The sequence below is a fragment of the Phyllobates terribilis genome, unplaced genomic scaffold, assembly GCF_046119375.1.
Source record: "Phyllobates terribilis strain yellow unplaced genomic scaffold, ASM4611937v1 Scaffold_170__1_contigs__length_4071412, whole genome shotgun sequence".
Classification (NCBI taxonomy): domain Eukaryota; kingdom Metazoa; phylum Chordata; class Amphibia; order Anura; family Dendrobatidae; genus Phyllobates; species Phyllobates terribilis.
Window position 1 is genome coordinate 273,276 of NW_027362930.1, and position 13,448 is coordinate 286,723.

Sequence of the window (13,448 nt, forward strand, 5' to 3'; positions counted from 1 at the left end):
GCATACAAACTTCTCACTCGCCCAACAAAATCAGCCGGAAAACCAATTTTTAACAACACTCTGAACAAAAAACCATGCGACAACCTATCATAAGCCTTTTCAAAATCCAAACTTAACAAAAATACACTCTTCTTACGACCCATGCAATCCCATAGACAATCTCTTAACATACACACACACTCATGAATTCGCCTCCCAGGTACCGCACAACACTGCTCATCCCCAATCACACTCTCTATCACATCACGCATCCTATTAGCCATAAGTTTTGCATAGATTTTATAATCACAATTAAGTAACGTTATTGGCCTCCAATTCCTCAGACTTTTCAAATCCCCTTTCTTAGGAATTAACACAACCATACCTGCACGCATACTCTCAGCCACCTCCATGTTTCCCCACATATACTTACATACATCCACAAAGTCCTTACCAATCACACCCCACATCACACGATAAAATTCTACTGGGAGGCCATCCTCCCCCGGCGTCTTATTCAAAGCCATACTACACATAACCTTCCATACCTCATCACCAGTCACCTCACCCATCACTCTCTCTCTTTCTGCTTCACTCAACTTACTCTCTAACACACTCAAAACATCATTCTCCAAACATTCATCCCTCTGTTTCACTGCATACAGATCCTCATAAAACTTAGCCACCTCTTCACACATATCCTCTCCACTCACCTCACTTCCATCTGCTCCATACACCACGCTCATACTCTGTTTCTTTCCAAAAACTTTTTTAAAGAAAAACCGAGAACATTTCTCATCCTGCTCCATCTTATCAATCTTTGCCCTAAACACTATGCTTCTCCCTCTCTCCAACAAAAACTCACTAATCTCCTTTTTTACCTCTAAAATATCCTCCTCCACCTCAACTCCTCCTTCCCTTAACTTATACAAAACGCTCAACCACGCGTTCAGTTTAACAAAACTCTCTCTTTTAATTGCTGCATACTTGTATCCTAAATTTTTAAAGAACATTTTTGTTTGTTTCTTCACCCAGTCCCACCACTCACAAACATTCCCAAACTCATTTTTATGCTTACACCATTCTTCATACCGCCTTTCATACTCCTTTCTCACATCTTCATTCTCTAACAGTTTAACATTTAACTTCCACAATCCTCTCCCAAACACTCCATCAACTTTTATATCCAACTCACACAACATACACACATGATCTGAAAAAAGAACGTTTTCCTGCCTATAATTAACAGAAACCATATTTTTAGAAATAAAACAATAATCCAATCTGGATTGTACCCTACCACTCTCAGAAAAGAAAGTGTTCAACAAAGGATTCATGTTACACACGCGCTGCATATCACACAACCCAAAATCATTCACTAACTCCAATAATGCTTTCCCAGACACATCCACATTCACTCTCCCCACATCACAGTTCATATCACCCACAATTACCACAGGTATTCTTCCTGGAACAAAAAGCTTAATTTTTTCAAATAAATTTTTGCGCTCATTTTTTTCAACTGGCGCATAAACATTAATAACACAAAACTTTACATTCTTGTATACAAAATTAGCAAGGATACATCTCCCCACCTCAATAACCAAATAATCACTCAAAACAACCTCCCTTCCTTTAACCAAAATACCCACACCATCATTCTTATTACATGCACTCCCCGACCACACAGACGCTCCATAAGACCATTCATCCCCTTTCACACCATCCACTACCCCACATTCTTGTAAACAAAAAATAGATGCATTTTGCATAGCTAAAAACTCAAAAATAGCAGCTCTTCTTACTTTACTTTTAAACACTCTTACGTTTTGGGACACTATGGTAAATCCCATAATACTTCTACTCCTTCACCAATTACACAAAGAAATAGCCTTTGGCCTAAACCAAAGCTCACAAGAGGACAAAAAGAAAAAACATTTACAATATTATATGGTGACACTATCCAGCACCACCACTATCCTCCTCCGCCATCAGAACAGAACAGCTGGTTTCCGACCCGCTGGCTTCACCAGCCACACTCCTCATTCTGGCAGTTCTGATCTTCCTCTGAGGCTCACTAAAATCTGCATCATCACTGCCCCCACCATCCTCCCTACGACTCTTCTTTGCACCCCTATCATCCTCCGAAGAAAAATCTTCAATGTTTTCAGGACCCGAAGGGTGTTCAGGACTGTCGGGTTCCGAGATTTGCACTTCACATCCTGTTGCGTCCATTGCCTCTCCAAAAGTCATCATCTCAGGCAGCTCTGCTTCCACCACTTTCCTAGATATTCTCGCAGACACTGCCTTTTTCTCCACCTTTGCCACTTCCCTCCAGAACTCCTTTTCTTCCCTCCGCTTCTTCCTCATTTCTTCAGCAGAAGAAGAACATGGTCTCAGGGACACCTCCTCTGGCGCCGTAGAGGGAGAGGCTCTACCAGTTTCCCGCCTCCTTCCCTCTCTCTCCTCCCTCTCCAATCTTTCCAGCACTTTCAGTGCGCTTGCCATCTGCCTCCTCTCCAGCTCCTCCTCCTTCTGTTCTTTATCAGAACGTCTAGGTGCACTCATAGGACAGTCCTTATACATGTGATCACTACTCCCACAGACATCACAGGACTTGGCCTCTGGACACTGGTTGGCCATATGCCCCTCCTTTCTGCAATTTCGGCAACACTGCCCTTTAAGGCATGTTACCATGGTATGTCCGAAAGAAAAGCATCTACGGCAAAACATGGGCTGGCCTGGGTAAAAGAGGAAACCTCTATGGCCTGCAACGGAAAAATTTGATGGAGGGTGTCTAAAGCCCCCCACACTGTCAGGATCCCTTTTCAATTTCACACGGAATTTATACTGACAGTTAAAGATTCCTAGACAATTGACTTGCTTCACTCCCTTCCGCACATATTCACAGTAGCGAGAGAGGAAGCACTCCAGCAGCTCAGGGTCTGTAAAAGGGTTATAGACAGTCACAGTCACCTCCTTTTCTTGCAGACCAAACAAAGGTTCCCATCTAACTCCTTCCAAGCAGGGGTCACTAGAGTGACCACGGAGCCATTCAAAGACATTAAGGCAAACATCCTGGTCCATAAAGGTAACGTCATAATTACCTTGACGTGAAAATTCGTTGACACTGAAGATCTCAGAACGTCTTGCTCCAGCTTTGCCTTCAACGATGTCTTGGACAATGAAAACCACGTTGTTCTTGTTCTGGTCAGATGGATCCACGGACAAACGGATGGTGTTCTTCACAAAAGACATCTTGGATTCTGTCGGTATGGAATACCACAGGAAAAAGCAGAAAATCCTCCACAAAAGGGTCCGGATTCCTCCAGGAGACTCGCACCAATCAAGGTACAGTCATACGATCGCAGCCAAAAGGCCGAGAAGCGATAACCAGAATTGGTTTCAAACTACGGAGCCACCCAAGGATCCTGAAAAGTCCATTTGTGGAGATGAGCTCCTGGACTCCCGTTAAGAAGACATGTTGTCAACCTCTAGATCCCTTACATGCCTGCACTTTTCGGCTTGCTGCTGCTGCAATCCACGCGTTTTAGATCTGCATAACTCCACCTCTTTAAACACAGCACCTTCACCCCCTGCTGTTCCCACCCGCCTCAACACCGTTGGAAGGGAGGAGAACCAATTAAGGCGGGGGGTGGGGTGGAACGAGCAGCTGTCTACCCTTAGCAGGAGGGCTCCTGATTACATACCTCTCCTGCTGCTGCTGCTGCTGACTGTCCAGCAGCAGACTGAAGGTGGCTGCTGCTGTGCACAGGTATATAAAGGCTCAGAGCCTATTATGACACGCGCAGCCAGCGTTCCATTGCCACATTCCATCTACTGCAGGCAGGATACCTGGCTGGCTGAATGTCGCTGAGAAGCTCACAGAGACCGCCATAAGCAACAGTTTAACAGAATGCCACAGACTAATCAACCAAACTTTTTGGGTTGGGTTCTCTTTTATAGTCTGCAGGCATTAAATGAAAGAAGTCAGTGTTCCAGCAGAAGGAGACAACGTTTCAGAAAAGGCATTGTAGCAAACCAAAAAAGAAATTTTAAGCGCAGCAGAGTAACCAGCGCACATACCTGTTAGCTCAGGTGAGTTTAAAAGGCTGCTGTTGATAACAAGGGCATTTGCTAAATAGATGGTGTGTGTGCAACAATATACTGAAAGGTCAATTATATTGTGCAGCTTATCTCACCACCTGTAGTTATTTAGGTGAAAGCTCCAAAAATGCTTGCCTAATATGTCTGTTTATCCAAAAGGAAGTAAAAAGGGAGAGCTAGAAAGATAGCATTGCATCACATTACATGGCAATGCAATGCACAGTTGCTGAAGTTGAACCAAAATGAGCTTGTAATCTGGCTTCTGCAACTTTGAACATGAAAAATCCAATGAGGAGAAGAAAAGCAAAGCCAAAGAGTCCATCCCAAAATCCGACAAACAAGCAAAATGAACAAAAAACATTGAATTCAATTCTTTCTGATTTTAGAAACTGCATTAAAGAAGGGGTGCACCGGTCCTGGAGATACTGCAATACCAGGTCAATGCGTGGAGTGGACAGAGCAAGCTCTTTTTCCATCTCCCTGTTCTAAAAATCCATTTAATATATGGTCCCCAGATAGGGGACGTATCAGATATTAAACTGATAAGAACAGATACTACACTTGATCTTAGCCAAAAGGCCGAGAAGCGATAACCAGAATTGGTTTCAAACTACGGAGCCACCCAAGGATCCTGAAAAGTCCATTTGTGGAGATGAGCTCCTGGACTCCCGTTAAGAAGACATGTTGTCAACCTCTAGATCCCTTACATGCCTGCACTTTTCGGCTTGCTGCTGCTGCAATCCACGCGTTTTAGATCTGCATAACTCCACCTCTTTAAACACAGCACCTTCACCCCCTGCTGTTCCCACCCGCCTCAACACCGTTGGAAGGGAGGAGAACCAATTAAGGCGGGGGGTGGGGTGGAACGAGCAGCTGTCTACCCTTAGCAGGAGGGCTCCTGATTACATACCTCTCCTGCTGCTGCTGCTGGCTGTCCAGCAGCAGACTGAAGGTGGCTGCTGCTGTGCACAGGTATATAAAGGCTCAGAGCCTATTATGACACGCGCAGCCAGCGTTCCATTGCCACATTCCATCTACTGCAGGCAGGATACCTGGCTGGCTGAATGTCGCTGAGAAGCTCACAGAGACCGCCATAAGCAACAGTTTAACAGAATGCCACAGACTAATCAACCAAACTTTTTGGGTTGGGTTCTCTTTTATAGTCTGCAGGCATTAAATGAAAGAAGTCAGTGTTCCAGCAGAAGGAGACAACGTTTCAGAAAAGGCATTGTAGCAAACCAAAAAAGAAATTTTAAGCGCAGCAGAGTAACCAGCGCACATACCTGTTAGCTCAGGTGAGTTTAAAAGGCTGCTGTTGATAACAAGGGCATTTGCTAAATAGATGGTGTGTGTGCAACAATATACTGAAAGGTCAATTATATTGTGCAGCTTATCTCACCACCTGTAGTTATTTAGGTGAAAGCTCCAAAATGCTTGCCTAATATGTCTTTTTATCCAAAAGGAAGTAAAAAGGGAGAGCTAGAAAGATAGCATTGCATCACATTACATGGCAATGCAATGCACAGTTGCTGAAGTTGAACCAAAATGAGCTTGTAATCTGGCTTCTGCAACTTTGAACATGAAAAATCCAATGAGGAGAAGAAAAGCAAAGCCAAAGAGTCCATCCCAAAATCCGACAAACAAGCAAAATGAACAAAAAACATTGAATTCAATTCTTTCTGATTTTAGAAACTGCATTAAAGAAGGGGTGCACCGGTCCTGGAGATACTGCAATACCAGGTCAATGCGTGGAGTGGACAGAGCAAGCTCTTTTTCCATCTCCCTGTTCTAAAAATCCATTTAATATATGGTCCCCAGATAGGGGATGTATCAGATATTAAACTGATAAGAACAGATACTACACTTGATCTTAGCCAAAAGGCCGAGAAGCGATAACCAGAATTGGTTTCAAACTACGGAGCCACCCAAGGATCCTGAAAAGTCCATTTGTGGAGATGAGCTCCTGGACTCCCGTTAAGAAGACATGTTGTCAACCTCTAGATCCCTTACATGCCTGCACTTTTCGGCTTGCTGCTGCTGCAATCCACGCGTTTTAGATCTGCATAACTCCACCTCTTTAAACACAGCACCTTCACCCCCTGCTGTTCCCACCCGCCTCAACACCGTTGGAAGGGAGGAGAACCAATTAAGGCGGGGGGTGGGGTGGAACGAGCAGCTGTCTACCCTTAGCAGGAGGGCTCCTGATTACATACCTCTCCTGCTGCTGCTGCTGCTGGCTGTCCAGCAGCAGACTGAAGGTGGCTGCTGCTGTGCACAGGTATATAAAGGCTCAGAGCCTATTATGACACGCGCAGCCAGCGTTCCATTGCCACATTCCATCTACTGCAGGCAGGATACCTGGCTGGCTGAATGTCGCTGAGAAGCTCACAGAGACCGCCATAAGCAACAGTTTAACAGAATGCCACAGACTAATCAACCAAACTTTTTGGGTTGGGTTCTCTTTTATAGTCTGCAGGCATTAAATGAAAGAAGTCAGTGTTCCAGCAGAAGGAGACAACGTTTCAGAAAAGGCATTGTAGCAAACCAAAAAAGAAATTTTAAGCGCAGCAGAGTAACCAGCGCACATACCTGTTAGCTCAGGTGAGTTTAAAAGGCTGCTGTTGATAACAAGGGCATTTGCTAAATAGATGGTGTGTGTGCAACAATATACTGAAAGGTCAATTATATTGTGCAGCTTATCTCACCACCTGTAGTTATTTAGGTGAAAGCTCCAAAAATGCTTGCCTAATATGTCTGTTTATCCAAAAGGAAGTAAAAAGGGAGAGCTAGAAAGATAGCATTGCATCACATTACATGGCAATGCAATGCACAGTTGCTGAAGTTGAACCAAAATGAGCTTGTAATCTGGCTTCTGCAACTTTGAACATGAAAAATCCAATGAGGAGAAGAAAAGCAAAGCCAAAGAGTCCATCCCAAAATCCGACAAACAAGCAAAATGAACAAAAAACATTGAATTCAATTCTTTCTGATTTTAGAAACTGCATTAAAGAAGGGGTGCACCGGTCCTGGAGATACTGCAATACCAGGTCAATGCGTGGAGTGGACAGAGCAAGCTCTTTTTCCATCTCCCTGTTCTAAAAATCCATTTAATATATGGTCCCCAGATAGGGGACGTATCAGATATTAAACTGATAAGAACAGATACTACACTTGATCTTAGCCAAAAGGCCGAGAAGCGATAACCAGAATTGGTTTCAAACTACGGAGCCACCCAAGGATCCTGAAAAGTCCATTTGTGGAGATGAGCTCCTGGACTCCCGTTAAGAAGACATGTTGTCAACCTCTAGATCCCTTACATGCCTGCACTTTTCGGCTTGCTGCTGCTGCAATCCACGCGTTTTAGATCTGCATAACTCCACCTCTTTAAACACAGCACCTTCACCCCCTGCTGTTCCCACCCGCCTCAACACCGTTGGAAGGGAGGAGAACCAATTAAGGCGGGGGGTGGGGTGGAACGAGCAGCTGTCTACCCTTAGCAGGAGGGCTCCTGATTACATACCTCTCCTGCTGCTGCTGCTGGCTGTCCAGCAGCAGACTGAAGGTGGCTGCTGCTGTGCACAGGTATATAAAGGCTCAGAGCCTATTATGACACGCGCAGCCAGCGTTCCATTGCCACATTCCATCTACTGCAGGCAGGATACCTGGCTGGCTGAATGTCGCTGAGAAGCTCACAGAGACCGCCATAAGCAACAGTTTAACAGAATGCCACAGACTAATCAACCAAACTTTTTGGGTTGGGTTCTCTTTTATAGTCTGCAGGCATTAAATGAAAGAAGTCAGTGTTCCAGCAGAAGGAGACAACGTTTCAGAAAAGGCATTGTAGCAAACCAAAAAAGAAATTTTAAGCGCAGCAGAGTAACCAGCGCACATACCTGTTAGCTCAGGTGAGTTTAAAAGGCTGCTGTTGATAACAAGGGCATTTGCTAAATAGATGGTGTGTGTGCAACAATATACTGAAAGGTCAATTATATTGTGCAGCTTATCTCACCACCTGTAGTTATTTAGGTGAAAGCTCCAAAATGCTTGCCTAATATGTCTGTTTATCCAAAAGGAAGTAAAAAGGGAGAGCTAGAAAGATAGCATTGCATCACATTACATGGCAATGCAATGCACAGTTGCTGAAGTTGAACCAAAATGCGCTTGTAATCTGGCTTCTGCAACTTTGAACATGAAAAATCCAATGAGGAGAAGAAAAGCAAAGCCAAAGAGTCCATCCCAAAATCCGACAAACAAGCAAAATGAACAAAAAACATTGAATTCAATTCTTTCTGATTTTAGAAACTGCATTAAAGAAGGGGTGCACCGGTCCTGGAGATACTGCAATACCAGGTCAATGCGTGGAGTGGACAGAGCAAGCTCTTTTTCCATCTCCCTGTTCTAAAAATCCATTTAATATATGGTCCCCAGATAGGGGACGTATCAGATATTAAACTGATAAGAACAGATACTACACTTGATCTTAGCCAAAAGGCCGAGAAGCGATAACCAGAATTGGTTTCAAACTACGGAGCCACCCAAGGATCCTGAAAAGTCCATTTGTGGAGATGAGCTCCTGGACTCCCGTTAAGAAGACATGTTGTCAACCTCTAGATCCCTTACATGCCTGCACTTTTCGGCTTGCTGCTGCTGCAATCCACGCGTTTTAGATCTGCATAACTCCACCTCTTTAAACACAGCACCTTCACCCCCTGCTGTTCCCACCCGCCTCAACAACGTTGGAAGGGAGGAGAACCAATTAAGGCGGGGGGTGGGGTGGAACGAGCAGCTGTCTACCCTTAGCAGGAGGGCTCCTGATTACATACCTCTCCTGCTGCTGCTGCTGCTGGCTGTCCAGCAGCAGACTGAAGGTGGCTGCTGCTGTGCACAGGTATATAAAGGCTCAGAGCCTATTATGACACGCGCAGCCAGCGTTCCATTGCCACATTCCATCTACTGCAGGCAGGATACCTGGCTAGCTGAATGTCGCTGAGAAGCTCACAGAGACCGCCATAAGCAACAGTTTAACAGAATGCCACAGACTAATCAACCAAACTTTTTGGGTTGGGTTCTCTTTTATAGTCTGCAGGCATTAAATGAAAGAAGTCAGTGTTCCAGCAGAAGGATACAACGTTTCAGAAAAGGCATTGTAGCAAACCAAAAAAGAAATTTTAAGCGCAGCAGAGTAACCAGCGCACATACCTGTTAGCTCAGGTGAGTTTAAAAGGCTGCTGTTGATAACAAGGGCATTTGCTAAATAGATGGTGTGTGTGCAACAATATACTGAAAGGTCAATTATATTGTGCAGCTTATCTCACCACCTGTAGTTATTTAGGTGAAAGCTCCAAAATGCTTGCCTAATATGTCTGTTTATCCAAAAGGAAGTAAAAAGGGAGAGCTAGAAAGATAGCATTGCATCACATTACATGGCAATGCAATGCACAGTTGCTGAAGTTGAACCAAAATGAGCTTGTAATCTGGCTTCTGCAACTTTGAACATGAAAAATCCAATGAGGAGAAGAAAAGCAAAGCCAAAGAGTCCATCCCAAAATCCGACAAACAAGCAAAATGAACAAAAAACATTGAATTCAATTCTTTCTGATTTTAGAAACTGCATTAAAGAAGGGGTGCACCGGTCCTGGAGATACTGCAATACCAGGTCAATGCGTGGAGTGGACAGAGCAAGCTCTTTTTCCATCTCCCTGTTCTAAAAATCCATTTAATATATGGTCCCCAGATAGGGGACGTATCAGATATTAAACTGATAAGAACAGATTTTTTTTTTATCGAAAGCCCGAATTCGTGTACAAAACCCGAGTGCGCTTAAAAAAGTGACAAGTGCCACAAAAAAAAGTGCACTAGGATGCTGGTCTTCTTGAAACCCTCTCCAAAAGGAGAAGGGTCCCCCAAACCATTCCCCGTCCCTCCGAGCCAGAAGGCCACAGCGAGGAACAGGGACAAATAGCCACCTCCAGCCGGAGCCAGAGGCGACCCAATCTTACCCCCAATACCTGCCCGAGTTCTCACCCGAGCAAGGCACTGGGAGCCAAAGACTGTGCTCCCCTCCCGGAAGAGGGGAGCCAACAACGCTCTCCTCCCGAAAGAGGAGAGCCAGTGGGGTTCAGGGGGGAGCGGAACCTGATGGCCACACACTCCCCCCCTAGACCTGCCAAGAGAGGAACCCGTAAGGGAACCGCATCCCAACAAAATCCTAGTAAGGACGTGGACACACGTGAAAAAGTGGACACACAGTGACAAAAAAAAATTAAATAAATAGTGAAGGTTTCACAGTATAATACTGCCCGGACCTTCGACCGGGAATTGAAAAATTCCCCATCCTAAGGCCAGAAGGCCCGGAATAACGGTGTGTGTGAAGAAAGAAATATTGAAGTGCTAGTGCAAATGTGCCATAAACTCAAGTGGGGTTCCCAATCCCAGTGAGTTAAGGCACCCCAGGGTCACCACTCCTGGGGCACTTCACACTTCGGGCTTTCGATCTTCCCCGGCCCAATGGCGTCGATCCTGGGGGGCCATGCTTTCCACCAGATGACTATATTAGCCACCTGGCGTACTAACAAGCGCCTAAACCCCAGTGTGCATAATGTATCAATCTACTAGGGCGGCCAACATCCAAAACCGCCTTTTCGAAAGATACTACACTTGATCTTAGCCAAAAGGCCGAGAAGCGATAACCAGAATTGGTTTCAAACTACGGAGCCACCCAAGGATCCTGAAAAGTCCATTTGTGGAGATGAGCTCCTGGACTCCCGTTAAGAAGACATGTTGTCAACCTCTAGATCCCTTACATGCCTGCACTTTTCGGCTTGCTGCTGCTGCAATCCACGCGTTTTAGATCTGCATAACTCCACCTCTTTAAACACAGCACCTTCACCCCCTGCTGTTCCCACCCGCCTCAACACCGTTGGAAGGGAGGAGAACCAATTAAGGCGGGGGGTGGGGTGGAACGAGCAGCTGTCTACCCTTAGCAGGAGGGCTCCTGATTACATACCTCTCCTGCTGCTGCTGCTGCTGGCTGTCCAGCAGCAGACTGAAGGTGGCTGCTGCTGTGCACAGGTATATAAAGGCTCAGAGCCTATTATGACACGCGCAGCCAGCGTTCCATTGCCACATTCCATCTACTGCAGGCAGGATACCTGGCTGGCTGAATGTCGCTGAGAAGCTCACAGAGACCGCCATAAGCAACAGTTTAACAGAATGCCACAGACTAATCAACCAAACTTTTTGGGTTGGGTTCTCTTTTATAGTCTGCAGGCATTAAATGAAAGAAGTCAGTGTTCCAGCAGAAGGAGACAACGTTTCAGAAAAGGCATTGTAGCAAACCAAAAAAGAAATTTTAAGCGCAGCAGAGTAACCAGCGCACATACCTGTTAGCTCAGGTGAGTTTAAAAGGCTGCTGTTGATAACAAGGGCATTTGCTAAATAGATGGTGTGTGTGCAACAATATACTGAAAGGTCAATTATATTGTGCAGCTTATCTCACCACCTGTAGTTATTTAGGTGAAAGCTCCAAAATGCTTGCCTAATATGTCTGTTTATCCAAAAGGAAGTAAAAAGGGAGAGCTAGAAAGATAGCATTGCATCACATTACATGGCAATGCAATGCACAGTTGCTGAAGTTGAACCAAAATGAGCTTGTAATCTGGCTTCTGCAACTTTGAACATGAAAAATCCAATGAGGAGAAGAAAAGCAAAGCCAAAGAGTCCATCCCAAAATCCGACAAACAAGCAAAATGAACAAAAAACATTGAATTCAATTCTTTCTGATTTTAGAAACTGCATTAAAGAAGGGGTGCACCGGTCCTGGAGATACTGCAATACCAGGTCAATGCGTGGAGTGGACAGAGCAAGCTCTTTTTCCATCTCCCTGTTCTAAAAATCCATTTAATATATGGTCCCCAGATAGGGGACGTATCAGATATTAAACTGATAAGAACAGATTTTTTTGATTGAATATATCTTTTATTAGCACAAAAAATAAGTTAACAGACAGTGTACAGTGCCGCAGCCCAGTACACACAGAATTCTACATGATATTTACATAGCATGAGGATACGACGCACTAACTAGACACATCACACCCCTATGCTACACAAAACACTCAATCTGAAAGAAAAAGCATGTCAATCAATACAGTACGACGAACCGTGATAAGGGATGGGGATTGGGAAAAAGGGGATGGGGAGGGGAAAATCACAGGCCCGAAGCTTTATTGAAAGACAAGACACATAAGGGGAGAGGGGGAGGAGGGGTTTAGTCCTCGTCCTCGTCCTCCGGACCGTCCATGATGGAATAGTCTCTGAGCAGGCTGTGGATCAGCCTGCGGCAGTCCTGGATGGACATCCTCTCCCTCCTCAAGATGAGCCGGTTCCTGGCGACCCAAACGGCATCCTTGAAGCAGTTCATAAGGCGCCAAGCCTCCTGGATGGCTCCGACGGTATGAACCCCAGGGAAGAGTCCGTAAAGCACAGAATGGTGCGATAGGCTCGCCCTGGGGACAGAGTTCCTCAGGTCGTCCTCAAGTGCAGTCAATAGGCGCTGTGCAAATCCGCAGTCCCAAAAAGTGTGCAAAGATGTTTCCTCCACGAAGGGGCACCTTGGGCAGTACCGGGTCTTGCACAGGTTCCGGGCATGCATGAATGACCGGACGGGCAGTCCGCCCTGAATCGCCATCCACGACAAGTCCTTGTGCCCGTTGGTCAGCCTGTCAGACGACACATTTGTCCACACAGTCTCCAGCGTGTCCTGGTGAAGTCCTGTGATGTTCTCCACGTCATCCTTGGCTCTGATTAGCTTGTGGATAGTTTTGGGCTTCCACAAGTCGGGCTTGAGTCCCTCCAGTTGATGCTCCCCCACAAATCGAACGACGTCTCCGTAGAACCATGGCGTCGTCCAGTTGTAGGGGAAGGAGCTGTCCCACTTGTCCCAGCCGAGTCGCCTCCAAAGAGGAAGCAGGAAGAAGCGAGACATGGACCTGCCCGCGGAGCCATTCTTGACTTGCAAAGTCCGGCGGACACAATCACACACAAAAGAGGATCGCAGGAGGGTGGGGATATCTGGAACGCCCTTCCCACCCTTGCGAGGCTCCTTGTACATGACGGCCCGCCTGACTCTGTCCATCTTGGATCCCCAGACAAAGTGAAACACTGTCCTGGTAATGGCCCTGCACACAGTGACGTGTGGGGGCCAGGCCTGCGCCGTGTACTGCAAGACGGGCAGGACCTCATTACGCAGGACGAGTGCCTTACCCTCACAAGTGAGGTGTCTGAGGCTCCAGAGTCCGATCCGTTGCTTCACCTTGGCCAAGCGTTCTTGCCAGGACTTGAGGGCCGCTCCTTCCTTCCCGA

The 13,448-nt window shown here is 45.9% G+C and overlaps 6 non-coding genes and 1 pseudogene across 6 annotated transcripts; all 7 read right to left on the bottom strand.

Moving 5' to 3' along the window:
• Positions 1–4,486: 4,486 nt before the first annotated feature.
• Positions 4,487–4,677, bottom strand: LOC141212268 (U2 spliceosomal RNA). Its single transcript, XR_012282081.1, has one exon. It is a non-coding gene; the product is annotated as a U2 spliceosomal RNA (small nuclear RNA).
• A 1,112-nt stretch (positions 4,678–5,789) lies between these two features.
• On the bottom strand, positions 5,790–5,980 carry LOC141211476 (U2 spliceosomal RNA). The gene has a single exon (XR_012281449.1). It is a non-coding gene; the product is annotated as a U2 spliceosomal RNA (small nuclear RNA).
• A 1,116-nt stretch (positions 5,981–7,096) lies between these two features.
• Positions 7,097–7,287, bottom strand: LOC141212280 (U2 spliceosomal RNA). Its single transcript, XR_012282092.1, has one exon. It is a non-coding gene; the product is annotated as a U2 spliceosomal RNA (small nuclear RNA).
• Positions 7,288–8,399: 1,112 nt separating this feature from the next.
• LOC141212292 (U2 spliceosomal RNA) lies at positions 8,400–8,590 on the bottom strand. The gene has a single exon (XR_012282104.1). It is a non-coding gene; the product is annotated as a U2 spliceosomal RNA (small nuclear RNA).
• Positions 8,591–9,705: 1,115 nt separating this feature from the next.
• On the bottom strand, positions 9,706–9,887 carry LOC141211647 (U2 spliceosomal RNA). Its single transcript, XR_012281606.1, has one exon. It is a non-coding gene; the product is annotated as a U2 spliceosomal RNA (small nuclear RNA).
• Positions 9,888–10,681: 794 nt separating this feature from the next.
• On the bottom strand, positions 10,682–10,773 carry LOC141211866 (U2 spliceosomal RNA; annotated as a pseudogene).
• Positions 10,774–11,888: 1,115 nt separating this feature from the next.
• LOC141211609 (U2 spliceosomal RNA) lies at positions 11,889–12,082 on the bottom strand. The gene has a single exon (XR_012281577.1). It is a non-coding gene; the product is annotated as a U2 spliceosomal RNA (small nuclear RNA).
• Positions 12,083–13,448: the final 1,366 nt, after the last annotated feature.